Below are 12,605 nucleotides of genomic sequence, written 5' to 3'. Positions count from 1 at the left end.
AAATCTTTTTTCCAAAATCATTATCACCCCGCAACACACTACCGGCCCACTAGCGACATGAGCTCCATCCTGCTGGGGTGCCGAACAGAAGATGGCCTGCCGACTCTCAAACTGCGACATAAAACACGTAATTTAGCCGTTAGGTCTTCCGGCCCCCCCTGATAACCTGATCTGACACCGTCCGTTCTTGCAGACGCTTTGCGCTGATTTCATCATCAGCCTTTGACAGCTTGCGGAGGCTTCAGATTATGGGAGTCTAGTTATCACTCTCTCCCAGGGTTGGGGGTTTGGATTGCAGGGCCAGGGGTAATCCTGAGGAGTTTGACTTGGGATGCCTAAGGCTTAATTAGATTTTTCACTACCGAGGACCGTGGAGAATCCAATCAGTTCAACCTGTGTGCAGTTAGTTGCCTTATTCTGGTCTGATTAGAGATAAATCAGCAAGCAACGAGTATGTTTAAAGACTGTAGGAAATAGGGAACTTGTATATGGATATAATGAATGCTAATAGTTTGCCTAAAGGTTGGATCAGAGAGTTTAAAGACAAAATGGTGCTGGTATTTTTCAGCAAAATATCTGTGTAAAAAAGACATTTAGTATTGCATCGATTGCGCAGACAACAGAAGACGTCCTCATTAGACAGGCCACTTTAGAAGAAACTACCGCTGGCGGCAACTTGACAATTGCACCGTCAGCTTGAAAAAGTCCACTGAAAGCAAAACATTTCACCATCTACGCTACAGAGTCCTTTACAGGCTTAATGAACGATGCTTTTTGTAGCGCCGTCATTTTCGTGTCACGGTGCAAATGCACTACAAGGAAATCCATTAGCGCTTTGACTGGATTGATTTCCTTGTTGTTGTTTTTTTTACTATTCTGTTTTTCAGGAAAAAAAAGTCTTAACGGTTCTCAAGTCATGATAATAGCTGGGCGGGCTTGTCAGCTTTGACTTGTATTTTTAAATATTTTTCCATTGGGTATTTTGCTTTTCTAAAGCCTTCAAACACACTTAGAAGCGTTCTAAACAACTGGTTAGTTACGACTGTATTCAGGATTTTATAGCTCTTTATGAAGTGTTCGCACTTCTCGTCTTTGGTTTACAACTGAGCTCAACTACTCTTAGAGTTGCAACAAGTGTAAAAGCTCACTCGCAAAAATACTTTGGCAATGACAAGAACGGAGAACTAAATCACAGCAAGTATTGTTCTTATATTATGATAGATGGAAATGGAAGAAAAGCAATTAACCCAAAGTAAAGCACGCAGTTAATTCGGTGGAAGAGATCAGAGTATCATCAGTAAAAGACTATTCAGCTATTTAAATCCCATGGGTACCAACGTAGATTATAGAAGTGGTTTGAATAAATCCATAAGCATTTTGAAAGCCTGGTTTCATTTCATCATGGAATACTGACGTTTTAATGGCAATAGCACTTTTTAATAATCATTAAAAAAAAAAAGCCATATGTATTAAGCACTATGCAATTATTGTGCTTGGGACATGAGCAAACCCCTATAGTTCTCTATTTTTCATGAAAGGCTAAACATCTAAAGAGCGCCCCTTGACATCTCCACACATTGACATTTCAACTACAATCGACTTCTCGACCAGTAGCTGAGGAGAAAAGACCACCTCAGCAGCACATCACAAATGGCCAGTGAGTAAAATTGTCCCATTTATGCCCCGTAAAAGAGCCTGTGGAGGCGTTGTCCGTCTCGCCGTACCTCCTTTGAGTACCAAATGCGCTCAATGACGAGATGCGGTCATTGTGCCTTTTGCCCTGGGACGACCCGGAACCAGCCAACCTTGAAGTCCCAAGCATTGGGTCGACTTCACATGGGAAGTCTTTTGAATGTCTGCCAGCACAAAACCAATGTAAGGGACACCATTCACCATCGGCATCCAACCTGACAAAGGCGGGATTGTGTGGCAAAAGAAATGTTAAAAATAAATAAATAAAATGAAACCGCCTCTTTCAGATGTGGAGAGGTCGAAGGAGACGATTAGCAGTGTGGTTCTTGTCAGTGAAAATTTACCAAACTACAAAAACAAACAAAGCCCCATTGGTGTCCATTCATCCATCCATTTTCCATTGTGCTTGTCCTCATAGGGTCTTAGCGAGCTGGAGAATATCCCAGCTTACTTTGGGTGAGAGGCAGGGTACATACTGGACTAGTCGCCAACAAATTAGAGGGCACACGCAGACAAACAAATCTTCATACAAACACCGTGTTGCCCGGTGTCGTTCTTTTCAGTGACATTTTTGCCAAAATATGGACCGGCACGGTAGAACTCCATAACACACCCGCAAAGTGTGTGGGGTTCTGCCGCAAGATTTCACCAGTAGCCAAGTCTCGGCCACCGGTTTTGCAATTCAAAATATGAATCGGAATGAAATGATGTGCAGGCGACGTTGCAAATTATGGACAATAAAAATGCACAGAAGCTTTCACACAGATGAATAATAAATTCCCCGGGTTATGAGCGAGCACCGGGATACAGGCGCCAAGCGAAAGAAATACAGTATATGCAGTACACATATTGTGTTTTACAACAGAACCTAACCATATTTAGAATTACATATGTACCTATGGATGAATTAGTGAAGCCTGTGGTAAAAATATACGCGAATGACATACGGAGCACTCTGGTTCGATTCAAATGAATGAGAGTGAGTCCCACTTTTTAATATAGCCATTTTTAGTTTTTTCTCAATCCTGTCCTCTTTGTGTAGCTACCTGCATCTTCATTGACTGACACATCTTTTTATGCATTAAAAAAAAAAAAGTGATGTGGTAAAACATATTGTCTGAGGAGCCTCCACCAACACAGCTGATTTGATTAACAGGATTGTTATCAGGCTTGCTGATGAGCTCTTAATACGAGTCAGCTGTGTTGGAGGAGGGAGAATGGAAAGCAGGTGGGACAGCGGCTTTTGAGGACCAGGGTTCCCTACCCCCTGCGATAAAGGCTTGCACTGTTCACATCACAAGAAGAGGCCAACGGTCATTTATGCGGTGGTCGGGTCCTAGTCACATTCGGAAGCATGGAATGGAAGTCCGTCGTAAACCGAGGAAATCCTATAAACCAAGTGTGACCCTATACAAGATGAATGCAGCCAATAACTGCATCCAATACCGCAAAGAAAGGATATTCCAATTGGGACCTTTTATGATGGAAACCGAACTGAATCGAACACTACTGCTAATTGGAATCAAAGCTAATGGGAATGCTAATAAATCAAGCTGCTATTTATCCATCTTCCACCCACACAATCCCGACCAAATCTTCCTCCTCTTCAGAGCCAGGAATTATCTTTGCGACAATTACATCCTCCCAGCTTCTAAAGATTCCTTGCTCAGGGAGGCCGGCAGAAAACTGACCTCCAGGAGATTACGATGATTGCTCTTCCATAGCTTGCATTTGATCCTAAATTGGTCTGACATAAACACGCACACAAACACACATGCTCAGACACTCACACAGCACACGCTGTTTTATGGTGGTCCCCTTATGGGGGGAGGTTCACCATAAATCATATTCATGGGCAAAGTTGCTCTCATCGGGTGGTTTCGAACAATCGTGTTCGTGTAAAGGAGACGATGAAAATTGCTAAATATATCTTTTATAGCAAAAAACCCCAACAGGCGTCACCATGGTAAACAATTAACAAATTGAATGAATCCATAAATTAATGGCACTTCCAACATGTGGTGTCTGGATGGATGAAACCAAAAGGGAATGTTTTGAAGTATCAGCAAATATAAGATTTTTCTGACCCCAATCCCTCCTAATAGTAATGAAGCCTCGCCAAAGATGATGTGGTATAGATGATATATTCCCCCACCCAAAGACGACATATCCGGACAAAACAACACAGCCAGGGTCGTCATTGTATGCTGTGCTTTTGATAACTTGCGAGACATGCCACTTCATCTTCTGCTCAATGGCGGGATCTCCGATGTAGACTGAGATTTGTTTACCATCCCGTTCCTTTGTCTCCCCCTGGGGATTTTTTTCCCAAGATTCCTGGGGCTGCGTATGGGGTTGGGTGCCGAGTAAGGGGGGTTGGGGGGGTTGGTTAAGGGGGGAGTTATAGGATGAAAAAGAGGGAAAGAAAAGCCCATTGGTTTCACCGGCATCTCGAGCCAAGCTGTCATCTCTCTGGGATTAAGGGCCCTTCAGCGGTGGCTGCCGAGCCGCTCACATAGTGCCTTACCGTCGGATGGATCGTGGGAGGGGTCCGGGGTGTGTGAATGAGCAGTGGGTGATGGCATTAGGAGGCATGGCCTAAATAAGACCTTGAGGTCAGCGAGCCTTCTGAACCATGGCAAAGCCACTTTGTGTTTCCATGTCAACTTTATTCATGAGTGTCTGCCACTTTCCAGTTGATTCAATCGTTGTTGCATCATGTGCTGAGGCAACTTGTTAATCTACGCCTCCTCGCCGCTTATCTCACACCGCCTTCCCGTTTCTACAGGATGTAGGCTTACAAGCCGGCCTGTAAGAGTGTGGAAGCTCGGGTGGATTTCTTGGCATGACGGCGTTATGATCACAAAAAGAGCTGCAGGATACGTTTGCTGAGCCATTAGCCAACAAAAGTGAGCCACATCACAGAGTGGGATGTGCAGACACATTTTTTTCCCTTAAGATTTATGCCAATACGGGGAAGGCTTGAACGCATTCAGTCTCAATTCCCTGTGAATTTGGCCAGAGTACCCCCTGCCAGTGGCAAATGGAGTGCAACCCAACTCCTGCTCCTGACAAGAAGAGAAGCAGCGACCCTTTGAGTGGGTCATCACCCGTCACTGCTGGGCCGCCTCGCCAACATCTGCCGCTCGTCCAGAGTTGGCCGGAACCACGGGTAGGCCGGTGCAACATGGTCAAGCCTGGTTTGTATTGTGAACTTCATCAGACTGGGTGCTCTTTGTTCCAAATTAGACACAAGATCCAGCCCTCCTCCTCATCCTCCACTCCCTAAAAGCTTAAGAACACTCCTTCGCTTCCTCTTCCTCAGTCTTCTATTTGTGCCAAAGCATCTTGAGGCAAAATCAGTTGACAGGTTTATAAAATTGGTCCACTACAACTGGAAACAAAAAAGAAGAACCGTACAAGTTGGCCTTTGACCATTTTACTTGATCTTAACTCTATTTTGATTACTGCGTTCACACCTGACTAAATGAATCAAACTACATTTCTCCGAAAACTGTTTTTGGTCCACGTCACTGTATTAAATCATGTTTGACTTTTTTTTTGGGGGGGGGGGGGGGTCAGATCTACTGGTTATAAGGACACAGTAAACCCCACAACAGCGCATTCCATTATCTCCACTTGAAAAGAGAGCTGCTGTCACTTAAGCACAGTTGTTTGGACACAAAAGAGCATCACTAATGCTTTGTTCCACAGTAAAGACTGTAATAACCTGACATGGGTAATAATGGCGTTCCCAGGGCAACCTGCATTGATTGAGCTTGAGGACCGCCGCGGTGTAAAAGGCACCGATGTAAAGATCGGGGTCATCCGAGGACTACCACACAATATGTCAACAACACCTATTGTCTGAAAGCAGGAGCTACTCTCAAGGAGCCATCTAACCATGTATGCTGACTCATATAACAAGGAACGATACATTTAACTTAATAGTAATAAGCAATTTGGTTATATTTCCTCTTTGCACTTTGCGGTTCAAATAATGAATGGATGGATGTAGAGAAGCTTCTGTGCGTTTTTGTACCAACAGTGACTACGTTTACATGCAGTCAATCTTCAGGTTAAGGTCAGAATTCTGGTTACTGCGCCCGTTCACATGGCCTTACAAAACCTGAATATTGCAAATATTCGGGTTTTAAAAGGGTTATTGCCTGCATGTAAACGTAGCCACTGACCTGTGAGAGGCAGTATAATTCCACAGAGCAGCCAGTGTAGTAGAAGAACTACAAGAAGCTAGGCTACCTGTTATCTTGTAACTATATTGGGGTTGCAAAATTCTCGGTCTTAACTGTTTTTCAAGCAATCCCTTTTAAAATCACTTTTAACACATCTCACACTATAAAATAATTCAGGTGTCAAATCTAGGTCCAGAAAGTAAAAACCCTTGAGTAGAAGACGCACCTGTGGCTAACGCCAAACGGTGGCAGTGTTTTTACTTGACTCGACTTGGATTTGACACCTCTGCTAATGATAATCAGACATCAGGGAATCAGACCATTGATGGCTTTAATCCGAAGGGAAGAGAAATTTCAAATTCGGACCAATTTTCCGGTATGTGTGTACCCTGCTTAACAAACAATAACACACTTCTGGCCTTTTTGAGTCATGAATGACCACATTCATCCAAGCTATTGATGATCCCTCATCTCCCAGTGATGTTTCTCTTCAAATTAGCAACAAATCGGGAGTTATTCAACCAGATTCGAGTATCTGTTTTTTTCAAAGGAAGGCATATGAGCAGCTGCGGATTCTTTTAAGTGCTTAATAACTCATAAATCACCTCAAATCAGCGTTTATAAGTCACCTGTCACCATCCTCTTCCGATAATCGTCTCGAACATGTAAACATCAACAGTTGCAGCTGTGCAGAGGCAGAATCGCAATGATGTGTCAATCCCCGTTAGACCTGATGCCTAACTGAGTGTGAAGCTCTAATTGTGCCCACCAGCTTGCAACCATCCGAGGCCCCCCCATTCACACTGTGTATGAGATGAACATGCAGGTCCTTCTTTGCATGTACTCATCCGCTTCCTGCATAGATTTGTCCAAACGACTAGAGCCAATGTTCAGGAAGCCGTGAACAACGGGGGGTGGATGTAAGGGGGGGGATTTTCTCTTTCCCTCTGTGTTCCTCTAATGAGGCCTTCATCAGTCCCGAAGTACGCTGAACACTGGTTGGGAGAGTCCAGGCGATGACAGTGCGCTGTGTGTGACTGGACCGCTGGGAAGGAACGCCCAGATCACTGGTGACAGTAATGGATCCGCATGGGCCTCCTCATCAGTCCCCGGAGATTTGGCCCTGACACGGCAGAACGGCACTCGGCTGCTCTACATTGTATCCATTCAGGACTAGCGCACATGTCAAAAGTCTATCAGTCAGGGAAGATGACGTGACCAGTGATACAGTACTTTGGACTAGGATGGGATTACATCATTAGGAGAAATTAAACATAGTGCATTGTTATTATTTTGAGTAAAATATACCATGCTTGCATTAACATGCCCTAGCCCAAATTACTTTGAACTAAATTGGAAATACAGCTGGACAAAATGAACATGACAAAGTAAATGAAAAAAAAAAGTGTTTTGTCAGTTTTCCAATTAAATTGTCCCGAAAATGAGAAGACATTTCTGATCATAGTATTTATTGGTCATAACTGAAAAACTAGGCTGCTAAGCCAGATCGAGGTACTAAAGTGAAAGTCACCAAATCCTGTTTTCACAAAGGCCATTTTGACTCATCAAACGGAGTCCTCGGTCAAACAGATCGCCACATAACAAGCCTCCAGGTCGCATACCACTTCCTCTCAGCAATGATACCCTCTACGTCACCACCAGTGACACAGTCCAACTCTTCTCTGTGAGACACTTTGTCCTGTCCCGTGGTCGGCGGCGGTCACCGTGTCACAGACGGCGGCGGCTTACAGAAGGCGCCTTGATGACAGTCTGCGTGCCTTCGCCAACCCACGGACTGAAATCGGTGGCATTTTCCTTCTAACACCCAAGCTTTTCCCACAGCCCCCTCAGGCACTGGTTAGGCTAGCGCGGTGACCAACCGGTGCTTCCACAATAACCCCTAACGTGTGCGGTGATAATCCCTCGGTTATGCAAATATCCCCCCCGCCTGGCGCCAATTGCAGCTGCTACGGGTGAAAGTTAAGATGGCAGCTCAATGTAGGCCACTCATTTGTCCTGATTTTCCACATCATGTCGGGGACCACAGCGGTATATTATCTTTCTATTTCCGTCTTTCTTATATCATGTCGTCATCGGGTTGTAAAACGTAACAAGCCTATTTTGCCAAACAAAGCAAGAGAGGAGAAAGTACAGATGCTCTCTGTTTACGGGAGTATATGTAAAAAGTCATCAGAGTCTGTAATAATGTGATGCCTTGAGATACAAGTGACCCGACAAGAGTTGTTTGACTACTTAACACACGTCACAACAAGCAGTTGGACAGAATAGCGGACATTTTTTTAGCGAACAATTCCTAAAAATAAAAAGTCCTCAAGATGACTATTGCCACTTTCAGTTCAAGTTTACTCTCAAATTAACCATAAAACAAAGAGAATAACACAGTTGTGTATTTAAAACAACCACATAAGCTTAGCTGTTAGTCCGTTAGCTTTATGCTGATGCTAACACAATGGGTAATGCCATAGGCACGGGCTAACTATTAGCATCTATGTGGTGGTGTTATTTGTACTTCAATAAGGAAAGGTAGATGCGAGTGTTTTGAGTTTCAAGAATAGTTAAGGAACAAATTAAACTCGTATCTCAAGGCACCACTGTATATAATAGCTAATTGAATACCTATACTGTACAAATGATTCATTCCCACCACTATTCTACAGCGAAAAGCCATCCAAAGACTCCAACAAATACAAGTGTGTCACTGCCTGTTTTTACATTCAACGAGACATAAGGCCGCCATAGTAGCGGGGATGCCGTTATCTTCTTACACAGATTAACAGTAGTCTGCTCCGGGTGCATAAACATTACTAGAAAGTGTGTCAGTGCGTTGAGAGAGCAGGAGGAACAATGAAGCCAGGGGGGTCATTAGCATTGGCATTAACATGTCTATTTGAACAAGGAGCGAAAGTGTGCGGGCTAACCATGCGTGTGTGTGTGAGTGTGTGTGTGTGTGTGTGTGTGTGAAAGTGTCTGGGGATGAGCGGGAACATGGGGTAGAAGCCGGGAGAAAGGAGGTAAAGGAGGAGGAGAAGGGGGGGGGGGGGGTGCATGACAGCTTTGACTGGAGCTGAACCAGACAGAGGGATGAAGAGGAGGGAGGGGGGACATTTAGGGGGGTGAGAATGCGCAGTTGTTTTGCGAGGGGGAACACACGGAACGGGGTGTTGGTGGTGAACCTCAAGAGGGAGAGGAAAAGGCGGGGGGAGGTGATGGCGAGGGCCTTTCATCAGATTGAGAAGCAAACAAATGGAGCGATAGGCGCAAACAAGCCGTTGTCACGAGTGGTGATATGAACATGAGGGGGAATTAAAAATGTGGACGAGAAAAGCAGCTTAGAGATTTGTGTGCACGGGATTTTCTGGCGACAATGGGCCAAAAAAACAACCGTCAACTGTCACAGTCCATGTACATACAGACTTTACATTTGACTTGACACAGGCGCACGCGCTTCCTAACCTGATGAATGACAAACATGCCGTTTTAAACCAGGACAAAATATGTGTCAGCTCAAATGTATGCGTATAATTGACACTCACTGAAATGCATTGTCAAAACTGGGTGGGGTTATTATTATTATTATTATTATTTTTAAAGGGATACTTGAGCCATTTTCAGCTGGGAAATTTTTATATTTTGTCCAGAATTTATTTTATAACTTCATTATTTTTCATGTACAATTAATACCTTTAAAAAAACTTCTTTTTTTTTTCATTTGCTGTCGATTGAAGATGACATCACCTGTGCTGAGAAAGTAGGTAATGACCAATCATGGCTCAGTTTGCTGATCAAAAACCCAGAAAACAGGTGAGCCATGATTGGTCGTTACCTACTTCCTCACCTCGGCTCACCTTTTTCCGGGTTTGGTCAGCAAAGTGAGCCTTAATTGGCCGTTATCTGTTTCCTGAGCACAGGTGATATCACCTTCAGTCGACAGTAAGCGGTAAAAAATGAGTTTTTAAAGGTATTAATTGTTCATGAAAAATAATGAGGTTATCACATTAATTATAGACATAATATTATCTTCTTACTGTTTAAATTGGCTCAATGTATCCCTTTTAATTCTTCTGTCTGTCACTATACATCACTGGCATAGATAGACAAACGCAGATAGACCATCTGACTGTAATAGGCTCTTTGCACAAATCCACTACTTCCTGAACTCAATACCGCTCCTGTCTTTCATGATTGGACAAACGGATTAATCCAGGTGTGTCTGGCCATTGTCGTCGTGGTTTCTGAGGTCAGGCACACCTGGATTAATCCGTTTGTCCAATCATGAAATACAGGAAAGGAAGGAGTGCTATTGAGTTCAGGAAGTAGTGGATTTGTGCAAAGAGCCCACGTGAACACCCCTGATGATCTTTAACAGCAAAGTGGTCTGGGATAAACTGTTGTCGACGACTGTGCATTTATAGTTACTTTTTATTATTTCTGGTCGTGGAGGGGCAAAATATTAGGAACACAATATGCAATAGCACAGCACTGTAAACCACAATAGTAATCCACTTGAAACTGAGCATTGTTATTATTGTTATTATTATTATTATATGTGTGTCTATTCATTCAATTCCTCCTGACAGCACACAATGTAAACACCGCAGAATGCCGCGCGCGACATGGAAGCCATCAGCCTAGAACAAAGATTTGGCTTTAAAACAAAATGTGCAATTATGTTAAAACATGGATGCTTCGCGTCATTTGGTCGCTTTTGCATACGCTGCCTAGCCTGCATGCCTCGCGCACAAACTTGACAGCGACAGCCTTCCACGTGTTTTTCTTTCTTTCTCAAGACTGTCTATAAAAGATGATGAGGACAAGAGTGCAAATCAGCAGGCTTACCTTGCCTTCACTGGTCCGCGCGTGGGAGTGTCCACTCGCAGCGATGCTTTCTCTTCCACCTCCTCGTCTCCGGATGGAGTCCCGCTCGCCGCCTGCACTCGTCTTTACTTCGATTCCTCTCTCTCTCACTTGGCTCTACCACACACACGTGCACAAGCATTCATACTACTCACATACAAACTCGCGGGGGCGCGCAGCTTGCTCTCGGGAGTGCGCGCTGCTGGTGTCCGGACGCCTCCCCCCCCCCCCCTTTTTTTTTGTAAACGCAAAAGTATCACAGATGGGCAACAGCTGGGCGAGTTAAGGATTTAGAAAAAAATATACAATTTTAAAAAGCCAAACGTTGTCCTTTTAATGCACATTAATAGTTGTAGTGTAGAGGAGGATTTAATTCCAAGGGCAACATAAAACGATTGCTTCATAAATGAAATGACTCCATTGTATATAAAAAAAAAAAAAAAAAGCAATAATACCCCCCAAAAAACATTTGGTCACAAATTTTGGCACACTTACATATGTAGGCTATGTAACAGTGGTACCAGGACCAGTCCTAGTACATTTTATTCGAGGGAGAAACAAAAAATAATAAAAAATATTTTTGTGATCAATACCAATCTAAATATCAACACGCACCTCCTGGTTCAAAGAAGATTACATAAAATGGCAAGACTGTACAATTGTTTCATTGTCAATAAAATGGGGGGGGGGGGAGTGTTTACTTTGCAATCTGTTTATTACTGAATATTTTCATAATGTAACAGAATTGAAACAAGCACTTCCTCATTTGCATTAATGTAACTTGATTCCCCACTGAAATGGAATTGATTCATCCATGTTATACTTGTCACTAAGTTGTGTACTTGTGCCTATTCCTAACGAGCAAAGCATTCATTCGCTCTTGCACAATAACTGCTCCATGTGTGAGGTTCAGCATGCAAACGAATTGAGGGATCACTGCATTATTAACTCATTCACTCCCAGCCATTTTCACTGACGCAATCCCCTTCGCTCCAGGCTGTTTTACTGGATTTTGACTGATTTTGCAAAGCCCATAGGATAACGTGTTCTATTGCTATAAAAATATGGAACCCACCAAAAGAAAGATTACTCTCTTCTTTCATCAGGAAAAAAAGTATATTTTTTATCTGTTTCCGTTTTGCAGCAATTAACAATAAAATATAGCTAAGTTTCATCATTATTCACAGATCTGCTTAGAATTGTGAGTAAGTCAGCTTGTTTTCAACATGGCCCTGACTGATCTCTTCTACTCTGCTCCCACCTGCTGGCCATTGTTGTAATAACTACCATTGCTTCAACTGTTTTGTGCAGTTGAGAGGCCTTCTGTATGCTCTAACATAAAAAATAATAATACGAAAAACGTTTAAATACGTCTTTGGGACACTTAAAATATATAAAATAGAATGCATTTATATGTTTTTGGGAGCAAATGAGTTAAGTACGTGTAGTTCTTATTGTATTTGCGAAGGTTAAGCAGTACTTGTGTCGTGCTGGTAGCCTTGAACTTAGAATAACCCCTCTTGAGTATTATCAGGAATTATATGCATGGGGAAATGAAATAAGAGTTGAGTACTGGAGGCGGCCTGAAAGCAGAAAAAAACGCTCGGTACGGTATTGGAAGGAATGTAGTGGGAATCAATCCTCTATGGAAATGAATCTCAAAGTGTTTTGGTCCTCAAAGTACAGTTCACTTGTACAGTATTTAACTTTTAAGTTAAATACATTTGCATTTTTTTTCTTTTAATGAAGAGCCAGTTCCTCAGTAAGCTGCAGTAAAAGTTCTTCACGGAAGATAACGACAATATACAGGATAAAGAACGTATAACCTTTCTGGCAGTTTTCAGA

General features: G+C 43.0%; 1 protein-coding gene across 14 annotated transcripts in view; it reads right to left on the bottom strand.

The window, feature by feature from the left end:
- LOC147175547 (neuronal cell adhesion molecule-like) overlaps positions 1-10,931 on the bottom strand; it is a 79,667-nt gene extending 68,736 nt beyond the window's left edge. For all 14 annotated transcript variants that reach the window (XM_086072788.1, XM_086072792.1, XM_086072798.1 and 11 more), the window contains exon 1: positions 10,743-10,931. The gene's annotated coding sequence lies outside the window, so the exon portion shown is untranslated. The remainder of the gene's footprint in view (positions 1-10,742) is intronic.
- Positions 10,932-12,605: the final 1,674 nt, after the last annotated feature.

This window comes from Leptonotus elevatus, chromosome 4 (assembly GCF_054856555.1).
Source record: "Leptonotus elevatus isolate MCC_2025b chromosome 4, RoL_Lele_1.0, whole genome shotgun sequence".
Lineage (NCBI taxonomy): Eukaryota > Metazoa > Chordata > Actinopteri > Syngnathiformes > Syngnathidae > Leptonotus > Leptonotus elevatus.
This window is presented reverse-complemented; position numbering and strand designations above follow the sequence as displayed.